At 38.6% G+C, this 20439-nt stretch overlaps 1 protein-coding gene across 3 annotated transcripts in view; it reads right to left on the bottom strand.

Moving 5' to 3' along the window:
* Positions 1 to 20439, bottom strand: part of Hs3st5 (heparan sulfate-glucosamine 3-sulfotransferase 5) — a 281256-nt gene that overhangs the window by 162257 nt on the left and 98560 nt on the right. For all 3 annotated transcript variants that reach the window (XM_052751370.1, XM_052751371.1, XM_052751372.1), the window contains exon 2: positions 13162 to 13326. The gene's annotated coding sequence lies outside the window, so the exon portion shown is untranslated. The remainder of the gene's footprint in view (positions 1 to 13161; positions 13327 to 20439) is intronic.

Below are 20439 nucleotides of genomic sequence, written 5' to 3'. Positions count from 1 at the left end.
CTCAGCACGACTCACTGACTCCAGCTGTTCAGCAGGCTGGAGGGACAGACTGTCCTGCTGCCTGGCCTTCTGGTTGGCTACATTCTCCACTCACAAGAGCTTCAGCTAGAAAGCCAACCACTATGCAGTAAGATGCGACTATTACCGGGCAATATTTTGATGAAATAACTTGCTGGGAGGGTTCCGTTTCAACTCAAAAGCCTTGCCAACCATGCCCATCTGCCCACATTTACACACCATGCCAAGCCTGTTCTGTGGTTATGATGACAAAACCATTAAGTTGCCATTTCAATCCTTTCCCAAAGCTGTAGGTTTAAGCACCATTCACCTGTGACTCAAAGTATTCTTTATTAAACAATAGCATTTGAAAAATTTCACCCTCTATATACCTATATATACATACTTCTTCAATAGCATTTGAAAAATTTCACCCTCTGTATACTTATATATACATACTTCTTCAGGTTAATGGAAACTGAAATGGAAGGACCAATTAGCATTTAATATCACATGGCAAGATTTCAGTTTTGAGTAGTTAAAATGAAGGTGATCTTTATCTGTTGAGCCTTGCAATATACTTTACATGAGACATGCCCTTGAATTCCAGTGTTCTATAAGGTTGGCAATAGTTTCTGTATTTTGTGGAGGAGGAAACTGACTTAGCAATTGAAGGTGTCCAAGGTTATATAGCTAGTAAGAAGATCTAGGTGTATGAGTTCAAACATTCTAACCCCAAAGTTTATACTCTCAATTATTATTCCACACTATCTTGTATATTACTAGGAAATCTAAGCATACACTTAGAGCAGTCATCCGTAATAGAGCAGAGCTTCCTGCCCCTAATTACCCGCACTGAGATGATTTTAGAGTTTGCCTGACTGCATATTTCTAAAAAGAGAAAAGAAAAAAAAAAGCCAAGCTATGGGGCTGGAAAGATGGCTTAGTGATTGAGAACACTAGTTTCTCTTCCAGAGGACCTGGATTCAGTTCCCAGCACCAACATGACAGCTCACAACTGTCTGTAACTCCAGTTCCAGGGGATCTGAAACCCTGACACAGGAATACTTGCAGGCAACTAATGAATCATCCTCCTTTAAGAAACAAAAATGAGGTGCTAATGCATATACACTAATACACATAAAATAAAAATAAATAAGTTACATAAAAAATTAAGCTAAATATATCAACATTTTGGTTCCTATAAGTGGTGATTCTTATGCAAAGTCCAAATCATATAAAAAAGAATATTTCCTTTTCATTCTCTAACAATGATGGAATTCCTGTTTTCTTGACAATTGTGTTTGATAGCTACCCAAACATGTACTGGTAGGAATGATTTTCTTAAAAGCATCATGCTCAAAACCTCAATGTTAAAAATGCTGCTTGTGTTAGAAAAGAGGAAAACCTGGTTGATACAAAGCTCAGTCCAGCTGCAGGCAAGCAGTTCTGAAGGGAAGACATGTTTCCTGATGAGCTGGGTGCCCAGCAGCTGGGGGAAGTGGGGATGAAATGCCCTGATGAGGCCCTACCAGAGAGTGGGATTGGTTAAACTCTGTTAAGAATCAAATGCCTAGTATTCCTTTGTTCAAAGTCTCAACAATATATTCTTGCTATCAAAATATAAAATTTAAAAAGTATTTACTAATTTATATCTGTATTTATTTGAAGCTTGTGCTTGCATTGACATATTTACATAGAAAATGTAAATCATATAATGTCTATGTTAATCCATATAGAAATTTCTATTTATTATTAGTGCTTATATAATCTGACTTTTTATGCATCCATGCTGTATTTCCCCCCAAAGGCTTAAATTACATTTGGTTCTTTGTTATCCTTAGAGCAGTAAGTAGATTGTTAAAAAAAAAAAAAAACAAAACTACTTTCCACAGTGAATGATTTATTATTCAAGTCTAAACTCAACACAAAAAGGTATAAATGCAAATACTTATTCACAATAAATGTGGTGCCCCAAGGCACTATTTCTACCTCATAAGTATTTGGATATTATATTACATTATATTGTCTGTCAAGCCATACTTCCACCGCATTATTTTTATTCCTTCCTATTTACATAATGTTCGAAAAGACAATGAGAGAAAAGGTGTATTGGGTTTTTTTCAGCCCATGAGGCAGGCTGTGATTGTGAGGACACACATTGAGAAAGAAAGGAACGTGGCCCACAAATCCCCTTGTCAGTCAGAGAACAGTTCATCTATGAAGTGATTAAAAATGGAAGAAAATCTTTCTAAATAGCATTCATATCTACATAGGAAGAGGGAGAGGGAGGGCAGGGAGAGACACCAGAGGACATTACCAAGGGTTTCGAACAACCATTCAAAAGTAAGCAAAAATTAGTTATTTTCCAAGTTTTTCTTTCATTGCTAATTGGAAATAATACATTAAGTTAATTTTAGCTGTTATTGAAAACAACAATTAATCTAAATACCTACTACTAGGATGCTAATAGCCACCACAATAAGAAGAGTGTGTATTTTCCAGTTGTTTTTGAAGCAGGTGTAGTTAAATGACAATTTTCTATTAACTTGTTAATAGGAGGTATTACTTGAATAACACCATGGATGCAGTGATGAACACAGGCCTTGACTCTCAGTGTCTTATTCTCATGGCCTTGTAAGAAGGGCAGGTGCACAATGAAGGAAAAGAGGTTGTGTGTGCTCTCACTGTCAGAATAAACTGAATAGTTTCCAGAGCACTCAGCTATTCCTCTGACTCTAGATGTTTATGGCTGCGCTCTATAACTATCATCATCAATCCTTCAAAGCACTGCACCTAAATCGTGCATACTTCTTCCTGTATTTAAAATTTAAATTATATCACTTTAATAAAGGGTATGTCTAGAAATAGGCATGAAAATGTTTTTCTGTACAATCAGAAACCTTAATTTTTCCCGTTAGATAAAGCCATGGTTTTCCCCTTCATTTCATGGAAACTTAGAATCCATTTTTCAGAACTACATTTACAGTATTTTAAAATCTAGCACAATGCTTAAACTAAAAACTGTCTTTGAAATAAATTGATTTAACTGTTTAATCTTTTTTGCATATGAAACTGCCTAGGTTCATCTGGTAGTCTTTTTATACTTTTCTTTGTATTTTGAATATATTACTCCTCTGCTCTATTAAATCTACTGAAATGGTTTTCCTGTGAGTTTGGTCATTTTCTTCTGTAAGGGTTTAGAGTGTTCAGGTGGTTCTACACTATTTCCTGAGAACTCTGAGGTCTTCCCATCACAGATGTCACTCAAGTTGTTTCCTAAACTCAACATTTTGCTAACATTTTTTTCCTTCCACAGTTCATTGCAAAACAATACAGTTGTTTTTCATTGGTGTCAGATATATTCATTAATAATATGTAAGTCATTTCATGGATTTCTAAAAATTCTATTTATATTTTCCAAGATCAAAATCTCCAATGATCATCCCCATCAAAAAGGAACAACCTGTTACTTAACCCTGCAGAAGCAGTTACTAATATATGGAGTGAGTTCTGTGGCTTAGGAACATTCACCCACCATATCTCTCTTAAATTCCAAGATATGGTTAGTGTTCTTTCTTTGTAAGAGACATACAATCCTAGTAAGAAAAAAAAAATAAAAGCAGTGGAAATCCCAGCTAAAGCAATGTACTGAGAGGCAGATGGGGCTGGTATTTACAAGAGTGAATTTCTGTCCCTGCTCTACTATGAACCAGCTTCCTGGACCTGCACACACCATTGAATCTGCACAAAATACTTTCCCTGGGACTTGTTTTTCACACCTGTAAAATAAAGATAATTGGACTTGCATTTCTGGGCTCCCTTTCAACTCCAACAGGCGGTGATGCCGCAGTTCTGACAGGACAGTCAACACAAAGGTAGTTCCTAAAGCAGCAGCACAAAATGAACTAAATTAGGGATGGCTGGTTTTTAATACGTATTCAAATTTAGACTTGCTCATCACTTTTCTTTCTGAGAACTGATTGAGAATTTCATCCAGTGGTTCCTTAAGTAGGAACTTTCAAAACTCGTTTACTCTAAAAATTAACATACTGGTACTTGTCACTTAGACTATTTTTAAACTGAGATTTGCTTAATATCACTGGCACAGATTATAGTTATAACAGTACTATGAACATTTAAAATTAACACATGAATTATGAAGTATAAGAAGGAACAAATGCATTTAAATGTATTCGTCATTTATTGACCATCTAGAAATCTGTAGTATCACGTAGATAACACTGGTTCATTGACAAATTGTAATAAAACTAAGTAGAAGGGACCGAGCCTACTCCTAGTTAATACACGCAGGGGTTTGCTCTAATTTAGGGGAACTACAACGTGAGAATCTCAAGTTTAAAAATTAATGCAATGAGGATCAGCAAATGTTAGAAACAAGCGACTGACTTCTGAACTGAATCCACTTTGATTTCAGAACAGTCAGACTGGCATGGAAAAGCACCTGCCAGGAGAGCTGGCAGCGTCAGCACCAGCCCTGAGCCCACTCCCACTTCTTGTCATCTTGGTCCTCCCTCATCTTGTCTCTTGTCTATGCTTTCTTTCTCTTACACCTCTCTCGACACCACGTCATTTATTTTCTTGTGATTGCTTTTCCGTATCTGTCACTCTCAACAGAGTACCCCGAGAAAGGAGATGGTTTTTGTCAGCTTGTTTCAGTCATGCTTCTTGCATCCTCCACTAGGCTAGCACTCTCCAATTATTCACTATTGTTACACCATTTGCTGAAGAAATAAATATTCATTTAATTAGCATGTATCCAGGTATGGATCTGGATTCTCAGCTAAAATCACCAAAAAAAAAAATGCATGACCAATATATACTTCTCATACAGAAGAAGAGACAGGCATATCCGATCAGTATGGTTTGGAAAGCTCATGAGGATCGCTGGACATATTATTGCCTCCTGTAATTCCCACACTCAAGAAGTAGAGGCAGGGAAATTTGAAGGAAGCTTCCCGAGACACTGACTTGAAGCAAATGAGAAATGAGCTTGACTGCTAAACAATGAAGCTGATGAGATGGTTCAGTGGGTGAAGGTGTTTGTCACCCCTGGTGACCCGAATTTGGTCACAGGTTCCACATGAAGGAGACAATTGACTCCCAAAAGTTGTCCTCTGACCTCTACATATACTCTGTCTGTCTCTTTCTCTCTCTCTTTCTCACTCTCTCTCTCTCACTCACACTCACACACACACACACACACACACACACACACACACACACACAGAGAGAGAGAGAGAGAGAGAGAGAGAGAGAGAGAGAGAGAGAGAGAGAGAGAGAGAGAGAGAGAATGAGGGAGAGAATATAAATAAATATAAATATAATAAAAATTTTAAAATCACTAAGTCCAGCTGTCATGGCACAGTGTCAATGTGTTCCATATGTGAAAACAGAGCAAGCAGTTGAGTTACTTCAGCAGGATCACGATGCTAGAAAGTCTGTGGCTGTAGGATGTTGCCCCTGACATGATCTTATCATCTGATTTTAGCCAGCCTCATACCACTGTCCAGAATCTGCACACTTAGGGTGAAGATGTGACTCAGTGTTCAAATGCTTGCCTGGTATGTAAAAATCCTGGGTTTGACTCCCAGGTCTAAAATACAAGTATTTACTTAAGGGTAAGACCAGAATCTCTGTACGTAGCTTTATGCCTTAAGTCATACTCAGATACGTCTACTATAACCAGATGACAGATCTTTCTTGAATAATATAAGGGAATTTTTGTTCTGTAAAGTTGAGCTTTAGTCTTTAGAAAAGGAAATGGAACCAGCTGAGATGGCTCAGTTGGGAAAGTGCTTGTTCTGCAAGCCCAGAGACATGAGTTCAGTCTGAAGCTCCCTCTTAAAAATGCCAGGTGTGCTACATGCATCTCTAACCTCAACTCCAGGAGCAGAGACAGGTATCCCATAGGGCTCATTGGCCAGCCAATCTAAGAACTTATGAGTGCCAGAACAATGAGCACGCTGTCTCAAAGCAGGTAGGTAACATTTCTGAGGATGACACCCAAGGCTGTCTGCAGGCTTTCACATGCATGAGCACACGTATGTATGCACACACATATAAGTAAGAATTTGGAAAAATTAAACACATGAAAAGTTATGTAAGTTAGAAAGACTGGACAGTCTAGAAAGAATGTCACTACAAAACAAAATAGCCTCATTACATTTTTTTCCTGAAGTCATACATCATCAAGAGCAATGTGTTAAGCTTTCTGTTTTAAGTATTTTCATTTTTTACAGGAGTTTCACACACCAACACACATGTTATTGGTTTTTTTTTTTTTTTACTGCTTCAGGACAGCTTCCTTGAAATTTTACATGCTCTGTGAAGATCGTTATCATAACCACATTGCATTTATTACAAATAGGTACTCCATTCGAACAGCAGTTTAACTGGATTCCATCTCACTGGCAACGCTAAGCGGCTTCGTATTAGAAGTAAGTTGAGTTAATGGGACTCTGTGTGAAAGATGTGCTACCTGGACCTGCTGTTGCCCAGGTGTTTCTTTAAGGGGTCCGCAAATGAAGGGAAGAAGCCTGCTGTGCAGAGGATAGGAAAATTATTATCATTTGCTTTCCTAAATTGAATGAGAATTTTTGCTCAGCAGAAGCCTCTTGACTGCAGAGGTCTGAAATTGCATCCTGCTGGTAAGAATGCCTGTGTGGGGTGGTGGGAATTTGAACATTCCACTTCCCTTCAAATCGAGTAAATTTTATGAGTTTGCTCTCAGCCTTTTGGAAGTGTGCTATCTCTCCTTTACAAAAGCGAAGAGGCTTGTGACCCCTCTACACGACAGTGGAGAATAAATTATGGTTAGGTAAGTGTTCACTTTTTGCTTAATAAGTAATTTTAATAATTTTTTTAAAGGGAGAAATCCTTTCTCAGATATGAATTTGAGTTAAAATTCTTTAATGAAGAAGATCGACTTTTTATACATATTTTACCAACTGAAGTTTCTACTTCTTGGATGCTAAGCTCATTTGCTGGGTAAATGCTTTTGGTCAGTAACAAAATTTTATTTTTAATGATTATATATTTCTGCTCTGGATTCTACCCATCAGCGTTCCTTAGCCTCTGCATTGTCTTGGTTAACGCTTTGGGTGCTTGCGGTTCAGTTTTTTCTGATACTAAGATTTTGAACTCCTGATTGTTCAGGTTTCACAATCTTTCCACTTTCACCTTTTAAAAGCAACTTGCTGTAGGTTGCGCCCTTGCATAAATATATCTACAAGTGTGTTTGCAAAATACTTTGTTTTAAAGTAAAAGAATAAGTGTATTTCTTTATATTTGCTGATATATAAAATAAATGTAATTTCTTTTTAAGATGTTGAAAAGTTTGTTTGTCTTGTGCAATGTATGCAGCTTTGAAAGTCATTTATATGCCGGGCATGGTGGTGCACATCTTTAATCCCAGCATCCCAGCACTTGAAAGGCAGAGGCAGGTAAATCCATGAGTTCAAGGCTAGCATGGTCTACAGAGTGAGTTTCAGGACAGCAAGGGCTACACAGAGAAACCCTGTCTCAAAAAAAAAATCATTTAGCAATGTGTCATGCTTTTAAGTTCATATATTAACCTCAATCTCCTGTAACTTTGGAGTGTTTGTTGTTCCCTTGTGAGTAGATGGGGAGAGTAGTGTATATTTTTCAATTTCTCCCATTCTTTCCAAATGATATTCAACAAAAACCCTTCCTTTCTTCTTGTTCTATTTCTATCTATCTTTTATTTCTTTGGAGACAGGACATCAGGAAGGGTAGAATGGCCTTGAACCCTCACACATCTCGTCTCCTGTCTCCACCTCCCAAGTGCTGGTGTTATACATATGAATCACCATTTTCAGCTCTGTTACTCCTTAATGTCTTCATATACTCTTCAACAGACCTGTATTTCTTATGTTCCTTTAATTTGACTTGTTAGATTTAAATGATGTCTAGGCACTGAGAAAAGAGATACCAGCCATAGTGTTATGTACTCAAAATATTTTGTATTGCATCCCATTTTTTTTGTTCACTATTTCAGTTCTAGACTTTAATGACATTATACTTTATGTTCAAGTCTGGAATTCCAATCTTTGCGTTTTGGATTTTGTTCTGCATCTGGTGCTTACAATTGATCCTTTTCTGTTTTTGTCTACAGTCATTTCTTGGTTGCTTGGAGTGTTCCTTTTAGTGGTTCTATCAGAAGGAGCTCCTGATGGGATTGTTGCCAGAGAGCCTGCACACGCAGACTATTTGCTTCCTGCTTTAAAACTTTAGTAGTGAGACTGCACCTGCCTGGACTGAATCTACCAGGTTGAACTCAATCCCCAGGAGGAGATGGGAATGTGGGGTGGGCTGGGGGAAGGCGGGTGGGGGAGAGAACAAGGGAATCCATGGCTGATATGTAAAATTAAATTAAATTATAAAATTAAAAAAAAAACTTAGTAGTGGCTTGACTGACAGGTTGGCCAACCAGCGATTCCTACAACCCTGGGAAATGCAATATTCCCACGACACCCTCTTCCTTGTTGGATATCTCAGCTACTATTGTTGTTTTTAAAGTTCTACCAAAATTCGTCCTCTTGCAAACTTTTAACAGCTCCTTCAGATAAAGCCTCTCAAACATTTCCCTTCCCTAAGATAAAAGCAATAATTCACAGAAGAAAACTTCTTAAGAGCAGTGTAAATCCGGTCTCGTGGGCTTAGCATTCTGTCCAGTTAATACAGGTCACCCACCATCCCTGCCATCCCTCACTCTCCCCACAGCATTCTTCTGAATCATGTAGAGTTATCCTTTAGGGATGGAGGGCGCTGCTGGGATATCCAATGCAAAGGCATCATTTTAGGCTGAAGAAACTGAATGGAAAGAAACTGGGAGGTAAAGAGTTGCTTTTTGTTGTTGTTTTTATGATTAAGCCACTACTAGGAAACTGTCAAATTTTGGACTACAGTGACTTCCACAAAAGGATTCTTTCCATTTCCTCTGCCCTCCAGAAATGCAATGGTCAGAAGTGTCTCACCACAGCTAAGAGGACTCAGCAGATGCCTGACACATGGGAGGCTTCACATAGTCTGATAGCTATAGCTGCTTTCCACATTCCAGCCAGGGAACGACACACAGGTAACTGGATTACGACTTCCAGTGGGTTTGTTGTTAAACACATACACTGCCATTTTAATTTCCTGTTTCTTTTTAAAAAGACGTTTACTTTTTATTTTTAATGACGTGTCTGTGCACATGGATGTGGGTGATCAGGGAGGACAGAGGTGTCAGATCTCCTAGAAATGGAGTTACAAGTGGCTATGAACCACCTGATGTGAGTGTTGGGTGGGAGTCAAACTCTACCATCATTTTGAAATGTCGCTAGCTTATGCTGAGCATGTAGACCAGATTCTCTGTTCAATACACTAATTTGGCCTCAAAAATCCATTAACGAATATTGTCATTAAACTAAGGAGATAATTACTTTGGATACATATGGAATGTACAAAATCCTAGGCTAACTGCAGCTAGTAGTGGTAACCGTGAAGCTAGTCATGTGCTACAATGAGAGACTTAAGAACAAAGACATCACACCAGTGCAGCACACACACACACACACACACACACACACACACACACACACACACACACACACACACAATTATCCTCCAGATAATACAGTTAGCAAATTCCTGAAAGCATGCTGGAGTCATCCAATACAGGCAATAGAGAACATTTCCAAGGTATTGGTTGTCATAATTTGAAACTACTAGTGTTTGATGAAGAGGGAAGCAAGTGGAATTTTGTTCTCTTTTAAGATACCACAGATGAAAAATTACAACTAAAGATTACTTCAATTTAAATATTATTCTCATACTCAAGAAAATGTAGTAGAAGATACAAGACCTCACCCGAGACTACTTTTAAAAAATCCTCATAGATTTCCTCATATCAACTTTCTTCAATTAATTGTTTGCTTGTAGGGGTGGTCTGCCTCTGTGCACCACATGCATGCAGTGCACGTAGAGGCTAGGAGAGGGCATCAGTGTGTTTGGAACTAGAGTTAAGAGACTGTTGTGAGCTGCCATATGTGCTGGGAATTGAACCAAGGTCCTTAAGAAAAGCAGCCAGTGAGCTTAATCACTGAGCAATCTCTTCCGCTCCTCCTTCACGTTTCTAAAATAACACTTTTTCCAAACAATTAAATATTTTTCTGGCCCTTTAAAATATTTTAAGGTTTATATCAAGGATATATCTTTTAATATTCCTAGATATCATTATGCTAAGCAGAATAAACAGATCCTGAAGGACAAATATTGCATGTTTTCTCATATATTAAATCTAGGCTTTGTGAAGGCAGAAAAATAGAAGGGGGGCCATTTAGGAAGAGGAAGGGGACTCCAGAGATGTGACTAAAGACAGAGTGAAACATATCAGAGGAGGATTGGATCAAAGTGTGCTACATGCATGTACAGAATGTCACGTTATTCTGTAAAAATAATACATGCTAATAATAATACCTTGGTTAGAAGGAGGTTTTATAAGCCTGGAGAAGCAATAAAACATCAGATATAATTCTGACAGTTGAGGATAGCTATCAATATTATTTGGATTAAGTAATATTTTTATTCATTTCAACTATCTCCAGATGCATTTCTATCTGAAAAAATCCGACAATCGGACCATGTCAAATATGCTTTTATAACTTCCTGTGTTTACTTACATAGATTATGGGTATTTTTATTTTAGCAATTTTTCTATATACATTTTAATGACTTCTTAACATGTTGAGACCAATAAGTGAATTTTAATATCTTTAGATGCCTCACGGGTTTCTTTATTATACACTTTCATAATAACATTAACATCCCCAAACTTCCTCCCATGTTTAGGTCTCACTGACTGTCCCTCAGTGCTGCCTTCAGATTGATCAAGTTTGAGTAAAGCTAACCTTGACGTTCACTTCTGGATGGTAAAGGTGAAAGATTATTCTGTCGGAGGGAAATTATTGCTTTTTTTTTTTTTTTTTAGATCCCACCACATTGATAAAACTTAGATACTCTTTTCACTTTTCATCCTTCATCCAGAAGGGGGTTTCTCGCTCCTGTCCTTACCCAAACAACATTATTACAAAATACTTGGTGAGTTTCTCCTTGGTCAATCACATCTGACTAGGTGGTTGTTTACTGTTCTTGCTGTTAGACTTTTGTATTCCAAGTTTAGAAGAGAAAAGAATTTGCGGCCCCAAGGGTAGGGGTGGGATGGGGACCCATCTCTAGGAGCTCAGCCATGCCTCCTTCCTCACAGGTTTCATGCCTTCACCATTCCATAAATGTTTCTGTCATTTACTTTTCCTGCCTATTTTGCCAAGCACTGCAACCACCTCACACGAGGACCTGAGACTCTGCGGAAAGTTTTCTTTAGGGACTGTAATTTAAGAACACAATCTGATAAATATGCCTACCATAGTAAAGTAATTCACCTGAGGACGTGACTCCGTTTGTCCTCCACCTGCTCCTCTGCTAGGAAAAAGGAAAGAGGAAGGGGAATGAAGAGGGAGAAGTGAAGAAAAAAAACGATAGGAGGGTCGGTAGGGTTTTTTGAATCTGAAAAATGACAGAAAATTAGTGCTGACACACTATTATGTAATATTTTCAAACCTTGCCCAACTTGAAATTTATATTTTATAAATTTTAGGGTTTTCATGACGTGTAGCACCCACTTCATATATAATCTTGAGAACAATTCCAATCACAAATGCATATGAAATTATTATTTTAGTTAATACAATTCTGCAAATAATTAATTTTATCCCTTACAAATCACTGACTCACCTTCTGCATCCAAATACCCTCAGTTTTCTACGTGTGATATGAATGGTTAATGAGTGTAGCCAAAGGATGCCAGAGGGATGAGCTTGTCCTTGATAGTGTCTTTTCCTTTTCAGGTTTTACGGACCAAAATCTAGCAAATGTGAATGAGCATAGAGACTGATGGAGATGGGGGAACGGCAATCACACAGAAATCCAGTCAAAGGACTTGATTACAAAATTACACTCTTCACTATGAATATAGTACCGTTAAACCTTCAGGGACTCATCATAACTTTAAATCTGAGTGTGTCCCTGTGGGCCACTTCTGTAGCTGGGAAATAAAAAGCATGCCTTTTATAAGCTTAAAACCACAAATAATAATAATAAAAAAAAACAAAGTTGGTAAGTGAGGTGTCGGAGTAGAAATCAATAAAGTGGCAGTCACCAAAGACACACATAACCTGTCATCAAAACATCAAATGGTTTATAAGGTCAGCCCACAAAAGAATAAAAGCAGTAAGCAATATACTGAACAGATCTGTTCCTTTGAAATCAAAGCCTGAGTTTTCAAACGTGAAAAAGATAGAGCCCTCAGTATGCAAGAAGGCCTAGTCAACCCTGGAAGGGCTTACCCTATTTTTTCTTCTAAATACTCTGTAACTAGAGCCAGTAACCCTAGATGTCTGGATAGATTACAGCATCACACCAGACAGAGTAGCATCTAGGGATAGTAAGAGGGTGCTCTCCTTGTGAAAGGGAGATGCAAATTAGCTCATCATACTGAAATTAAGAAGGAATATTAATGAGAATTAATAATTCAAATTGAGGAGATGAAAAGGAAATGCTAATCTATCACTTCTGTGCTGAAGTCACTCTTGACTTATTCTTACGACTGAAGGAAACTACATAAAAGCCGAAGTATAACATTAACTTTATAAATGAAACGTAAATGACTTTCAATTCCAGTTTCAGAGTTTCTTAAAGGCCCCGGAGCGTGTGCATCAGGAGCGCCACCAAGGGCGAAATGTATCTCAGCCCCTGGAATCTAAGCCTTTGGAATATGTGCAGGGGACAGTACTTTGAAGACCACTCTCTGTGACTCTTGTACACATTGAGTGTTAGGACGACTGTTTGAGGAGTTTCATGAGGAGAGAGGTCAGATGATCCTGGCTTCCTCTCTGCACCCTTACCTCCTTGCCCTGCCTGGCTTACAGCAGTGTAAGTCCCACTCCATTTACTTCCTAGTTTTGCTGGGAGATGCACAAAAGTGCTTGTTTGTCTTAAATTTAATTGGTTTTAGTTTGTCTGCTTTCCAATAACATACAATTAACTTTTGATGTAATTAACAGTTACTCAAGTTTCACTTACCTTCACATCTTCATGTTCATCCAGAAAGTTCTATATGTATGGAGGAGAGACTTCCAAGAATATGGCAAGTGAGTTGTCTCCTTTCCAAGGGTGTCAGCTGGCCTTCGAGACTCCTGAGGTGGGCAGCAGAAATGCCAGTCTCAAGCCAGTGGGGCTTGGTTATCTCTAAACAGAGCAGAAAGATGGACACCTGGTCACATGTAATCTCCAATCACCAGGATCTGACATGGACAAGGTTACTCTCAGTAAACTAACTGCGTTTCTAAATTTAAATTTGGCTGAGGCTTGTTGCTCCCCGATTTAGCTCAGTTGTCATTTAAAATTTCATGACATTGTGAATCAGCATCACAGGATGACTTCAACTACAGAGCAGTCGGCTGGAGTTCCTATGGTGGTAACTGACTATTTTTTTTCAAACAATGAATTAAGTGGGATAATTATTAACTTTATTTTTGATACATGGTGCTGAATTCATACTGAATTTCTAAGCCAAGGTTGATGAGGTCCCTTGGAAATACATCTTTACACAAAAGTCTATAATACCCTGTAAAACATAAAGATGGGATATTTTTACTAAGTCCCCATGGAATCTTCTGGTAATTTCGCTGTTTTCTTTCACGTGGGCAATGCTTGCAAAGATAATTAGGCATGCACAAGGATAAAAATCCTATCTAGTTCATATGTGTGGTAGTTGATGTTTTCCTACTCAGGAAAACCAAAGTTCTAGTGTCTTCGCTGAGTGAATTGAGCAGAGCTTAATAAAGATTAACAGAAAAGGAGAATAAAACACTTTTAAAAAATAGTTGATAAGCCATGCAAGTAATTTTCTGAAGGGGGAAAGGAAGGAAAAAGCACAGGTAAGTGTAAGATTATACGCAAAGTGACAAGTACACACTATAAAGCAAGCATGGGGGACCTTGCATGACAATAGCTCTCATGGAAAAGGCCCCAATGCCACTCAGCTACCCTTCCTATTTCCTGTGCTCACCAATAGAAATAAGAGAGATCATGTGACCATGTTGTAGACCATTAGCAATGGGAAATATATTGAATAAAAAATACTAGGAGAACTTTTATTGATTAATACGAAGACACGCTATACTTTTCACTTTTACACATTTGCTAGAATAGGGAGAGAATACTTGGAGGTAGGTAGCCATCCTGTTACTATAATATAAAACTCAATAAAACTTCAGAGAAGCATAGGTATGGACACCTATGGATGAGCAGCAGAGCCAATTCTACTAACTTTGGAAAGCTACTGGTTAATACCACCAGGTTTGGGGCTGCAGAGATGACTCAGAGGTGAAGACCATTGGTTGCTCTTCTAGTGGACCCAGGTTCAGTTCCCACCATCCACATGATGGCACACAACTACTGGTAACTCCAGTTCCAGGGGATCTGATGCCCTCTTCAGACCTCCTCAAGCACTGCATGCATGTGGTACACAAACATACACTTCAGCAAAATACTAATAAAACTAATAAAAATAAAAGAATACACTGGAATTTCTACTCCTTGTAAGAAGAAGCCTTTCTGGTGGACAAAATCCTCTCCAAACTGCTAAGCATGTGCTCTGCAGTGACTGTAGTGGTGTCTCTCTCTACTCTTTAGCATGTAGTCTTTAATTAGGGGAAGGTGCCATTCTGTACAGTCAAGGATGGAGGTAAGTATTTGCCTTCTTTTCAACTCCTAAGTGGGTTGTGCAAGTGTGGACTGATGGGACACAAGGAATGATAGATTTTATAACAAAAAGGGGTGGAAAGCCGAGATGCAGGCTAGGTTTGGAAGAATAGGGTCCATCATTGAAGAAGTTGAAAGATAGGGGCTCATTGTTGGCTCAGTGCCCAGACTATTACATTATTCAGACCTTTATTGAAAGGATTTCAACTTTCACCTCAGGGTCCTTTCTTATGATCTTGACAGTCCTTTGGATTCTTTCACTGAAATACTTTTCAATCTGTCCCTTTACTACTGCCTTCCTTTCATCTACGTTTCTTCCTTGGGCATGAAAAGAGCTCATCATCTCTTTCCTTGATGATATCCAAAGACTCTTTAACACATTTCTCCCTATTCTTAATCACTGCAACATGTCCTAGAATTGTCTTCAGATTTAACACCTTAAGACATTGATTTCATGGCACCCTTCTGTTCATAACACAGGAGTTCTCTCCAGGGCATAGAACTAAGTCTGAGTTCTTCTAGATGTCCTATCCTCTTCACAGTATTCTAGTTGGTTTGGTGGGAGGATTGGTCCTTACTCTGGAGGTATAACATAATTAGCTCAAGATAATTAGTGTGCCGCAGTCTCCAAAGACAATGAGAGGAATCAGTAGATCTCTAGTCTGGGCTTTTGTTGTCCAGGAAAATGAATCACTTGTGTTTTACTGAACATTTACATGTAAACATGGAACCTTTTTTCTGCTGCAACTGAATGCGTAGACATGATGCTGTCTTGAAATTATGAGAAGGGAACCTGCCAGAAATGGGGTGAACTCTAAGTTACCAGCGCTGAGAGATGGGAAGGGGGCTGGGTGATGCACATGTTGCTTCTTTCCTGGGTAGATGTTTGCAGGAACAGCAAGGGCTTTCCAGTTATCTGGGAGCTGAGAGCTAGTTCTTGGTTGCTTCAGTTCACATTGCTGTTTCTGTTTCTTTTTATTAAAAAAAAAAACAAAACCCTTTCAACCTATGTATATATTTACATACCTTATTCTTTATTTCACTTCTTATTCATGTTTAGTTTTTCTTATAATCCAGCCCCCTCCCCTTAGAAAACATTTCCAGAGTCTCATATTTTCTGAAAAACTACATTATCTTGGCCACTGTGGACACCAATAGAGACTCTCACTCTCTATGATGCTATCTCCTGAGAACGCTATATTTTAATTTTATTTTTCTAAATAACTGCAGACCTTTATATTTTTAGAAATTTGTTTTTGTTTATTTATGTGGTGTGTCTGTGTGAGTGTGTGCCACATGAGTGCTGCGGCCTGAGCTGAGGAGCCATCAGATCCCTTAGAGCTAGAGTTACAGGTGGTTGTGACTGCCTGACATGGGTGCTAGGAACTGAACTCAGGGTCTCTGGCAGGACAGTCCTTCCAGATTCCTGCTTTACAGAAAATCTGTCAGATATTCTAGGCCTGTAGGCTGAAGATGGATGTCCCAACATTGCAGAGGAACCTTCAGTGACTGGCCAGGAAGCCAGATGTTTCTGTCATTTCTATAGCATATATCTACACTATAGTATATATCTAGACTTCCTGTTTACTCAGGTAATATTATCTCCTTCTCAGGTCTCTGATGGAGTTATACTTTTCCTTGTTTCCAAATTCAGAAAAGAAACTCACAAAAGAGGTATAAAGTGTATAAGGTTGAGAGACATAAAATCTTAAATTGTTTATGTAAGAAAATGTTTTGAGGTCTAAAAAGATAGTTTTGGGTTGGTAATGTAAGTTATGATAAAAATGGTTTATGTATAAAACCTTGAATTCATCAAGATGAGATAGATAATAGAGTAATTTCTCCAAATGTGCCAAATACAAGTAGACTGATATTGTAAATATAATTTTTGCTTGGTGATTGTTCTTATTGTATATAGTTTTACTATGTTAGAGTTAAAACTCTTTATTTAGGAAAAAAGGAAGAAATTTTGCAAGATATTTGATTACACTGTGTAAAGCTATGTCATTGTGATTGGTTTAATAAAAAGCTAATTGGCCAATAGCTAGGCAGGAGGTATATAGGTGGGACTTATAGACAGAGAGGGCTCTGGGAAGAAGAAATGGGGAGTTGACAGCAAATGCAGAGGAAGCAGGATATACAGGAGGAGAGGTAAAAGCCATGAGCCACATGGCAGCATGTTGGTTAATTTATGTTATAAGAGCTAGTGAGGAACAAGCTTAAGCTAAGACCAAACTTTCATAATTAATAAGTCTTTGTGTTATTATTTGGGAGCTGGCTAGTGGGACAGAATAAGTCTCATTATACCAGATTGGCTTCAAATTTACAGCCCTTTTACAGCCTCCCCAGCATGGACTGGAGACAAACTCCATTGCTTTGGGCTCCTGGATAATGTGAGTCTCTATTTTCCTCCTTCTTTCTATATCTATTCTTTCTTTGGTATCACTTCACCAAAATCATGCCGTTTGTTCAGTATTTAATATGGCTTTTTGCTTCTTTCTCTTTCCCATACTATATTTCCCCCTGCATTATTTCCTTCTCTTAGCATCTAGTGTTATCTTTAATTTTTATGACTGATCATGCTAAAACCTTGCATAGAAACTTTCAATGCATTACAAATATTTTTGGGATATGAATCAACATTTTACGTAGTTTCATATCCTCTAAACCTTGTGTTAATTTCCAGCCTCTTGCTGGGTACAGGGGTGTGCACATGTAATCCCAGCACTTTGGAGACAGTGTCAAGAAAATTGTGAGTTTGAGGCAAGCCTGGGTTGTATAGTGAGATCCTATCTATCTCAAACAATGAAAAGGAAACAAACCACATCACAGCATTACTTCCAGAAATTAAGGACCCTTTCTGTTTACTTCATTTTTAGTTACATAACATTCAACAAAGTGCTTAATAGATACCTAGCACTCCATAAATGTAAATAACCTATGAACCGTATTATCAAGTTTTGCTTCACGCTTTCATTTCTGGGTTACTTATAAGCCTGTTGAAGGTAAAGATATGTCTGGTGTATTTGTTGGTAACTGACAGCAGATGCCATACAAGCAGCAGAGTTAAGAGGTATTTGATTTGTTAATGTTGATAATGCACTGTAGTTCCTTTTTAAAAAGATGGTTTCTCTTCTCTTATAAATGGCTAGGTTATTACTTCTCTACATTATTAGAAATAAGCAGGGGGAAATATATTATTTTGTCAAAAATCAGGAAAAACAGAAGTATGTTTGATTCTTTGCTGAGAGGGCCAGGCAAATATCATGACAGCCTGCCCTAATAACTCAGTTAAGAACTAGGTTTTGGTCCATGCTTTTTGGAACTGAGCAAGCAGTTTCTGAGAAAGAGCCACAGACAAAGGACAGTCAATCTCCAACACCCCTGACAGCAAGGACAAGGAGGCCTGCTTGCCTGAGCAGGCCATAAACAGCTCAAGATGATAACCACATAAGGACAAACCCTGGGACTTGTCCAGGCCTGCCCCCAAATGGAAAACTGTACCCTGACCAATCCTTGACTAGACCTGGCCAATTAGAATGCACTAATATGATTGCCACTTGCTTAATCCAATCATATATAAAGTGACCTAACTCCCCTAGGACCTCCCCTTGGCTGTGCTTAAAATGAGCCCACACATCCCTCTTTGGCTTTTCGCCATCTTGTCTTTTTGTGGAATGGCAGGCCTCAACATGATGGAATACAAACACTCTTGTTGATTGCATACGTGGATGGTGGTCTTTTGTGGGACTTCTCTAGGACCCTAACACATGGAAATATCCTAAAGCTATGTAAGTTCTACTGATTAGCCATGGAGAATCTCTGTGTATGTGAACAACCTTCCAACAAACTTTGAGTTAAATGATCAAACTCTCATGCTTTCAATATGGCATGATTTGTATTTAAAACTAGAGACAAAATTCCCTATTTTTGATCATTAAAAACTTAAGCTTTTTGATTCATTTAAAAAATAGTTACCTTGGCTACAAATGAGTTGCTAGATAGTGAATATTCATCTGAAAGGAGCCAAAGAAATTTCAGTGATTTAAAGGTGGGTCTACTCTGATTCTATGACATGATACACAGAACTCACTCTCAGTGAAGGAACTATTTTCTAAGCAGTCTAGCATGAGAACCTGCAGAGGAAGCCAAAAGCAGTGACATAGGACACATGGGAGGATGTATGTCAACAGGAGGATGGTGTCATACTTGTGTCCTCAGGGCTTTTGACTGTATCCAACATGGCTAGACAATGTTTTCTGAATAAGAGACAGGCAGACTGGATAAGAAATTCTGAGGTTAAGAAAACAAGAAGCCAGGAAATGGAAGGAGTAGAGAATAAAAATGTACTTGAACAAAATTCTTCATCCACCAGTCCTGAAAAGCATTGTTGAAGTTTTCTGGGGGTGTAATTATTTAAGAAGTAACTGTAGATTGCTTTTGGTAAGATTGCCATTTTTACTATGTTAGTCCTGCCTATCCATGAGCATGGGAGATCTTTCCATTTTCTGACATCTTCTTCAATTTCTTTTTTCAGGGACTTAAAGTTCTTGTCATATAGGTCCTTCACTTGCTTGGTTAGTGTTACCCCAAGGTATTTTATGTCATTTGTGGCTATAGTAAAGGGTGATGTATCTCTGATTTCCTTCTCCGCTTCTTTGTCCATTGTATATAGGAGGGCTACTGAATTTTTTGAGTTGATCTTGTATCCTGCTATGTTGTTGAAGGTGTTTATAAGCTGTATCAGTTCCTTGGTGGAATCTTTGGGGTCGCTCAAGTATACTATCATGTCATCTGCAAATAGGGAAAGCTTGACTTCTTCCTTTCCAATTTGTATCCCCTTAATCTCCTTATGCTGTCTTATTGCTCTGGCTAGAACTTCAAGTACTATATTGAATAAGTATGGGGAGAGCTGACAGCCTTACCTCGTTCCTGATTTTAGTGGAATTGCTTTGAGTTTCTCTCCATTTAATTTGATGTTGGCTGTTGGCTTGCTATAAATTGCCTTTATTATGTTTAGGTATGTTCCCTGTATTCCTGATCGCTCCAAGACCTTTATCATGAAGGGGTGTGGAACAAGGATGACTTGTCTGCTACTCACATCACCAGGGAGGCTACCTGGAAAACAGGACCCCAAGAAAGACACAGGGATCCCCCAATGACAGAGAGATGGAATGAGATCTACATGAACAGCCTGGACATGAGTGGGGGTAGTGAAAGGCGAGGGTCGAGGGAAAGAGAGCTTGGGGGAACGGGAGATCCCAGCTGGATCAACAACAGAGAGGGAGAACAAGGAATAGGAGACCATGGTAAATTAAGGCTACATGAGAATAGGAAGAAGCAAAGTGCTAGAGAGGCCCACAGAAATCCACAAAGATACCCCCACAACAGACTGCTGGCAATGGTTGAGAGACAGCCCGAACTGACCTACTCTGGTGATGGGATGGCCAAACACCCTAATTGTCGTGCTAGAAACCTCATCCAACTACTGAGGGATCTGGATGCAGAGATCCATGACTAGGCCCTGGGAGGATCTCTGGGAGTCCAATTAGCGAGAATGAGGAGGGTTTATATGAGCGAGAATTGTTGAGACCA

The sequence above is a fragment of the Peromyscus californicus genome, unplaced genomic scaffold (assembly GCF_007827085.1).
Source record: "Peromyscus californicus insignis strain IS unplaced genomic scaffold, ASM782708v3 Scaffold_22__1_contigs__length_63687245, whole genome shotgun sequence".
Classification (NCBI taxonomy): domain Eukaryota; kingdom Metazoa; phylum Chordata; class Mammalia; order Rodentia; family Cricetidae; genus Peromyscus; species Peromyscus californicus.
Note: the sequence above shows the minus strand (reverse complement) of the source record. Positions and strands in the feature narration are given on the sequence as shown.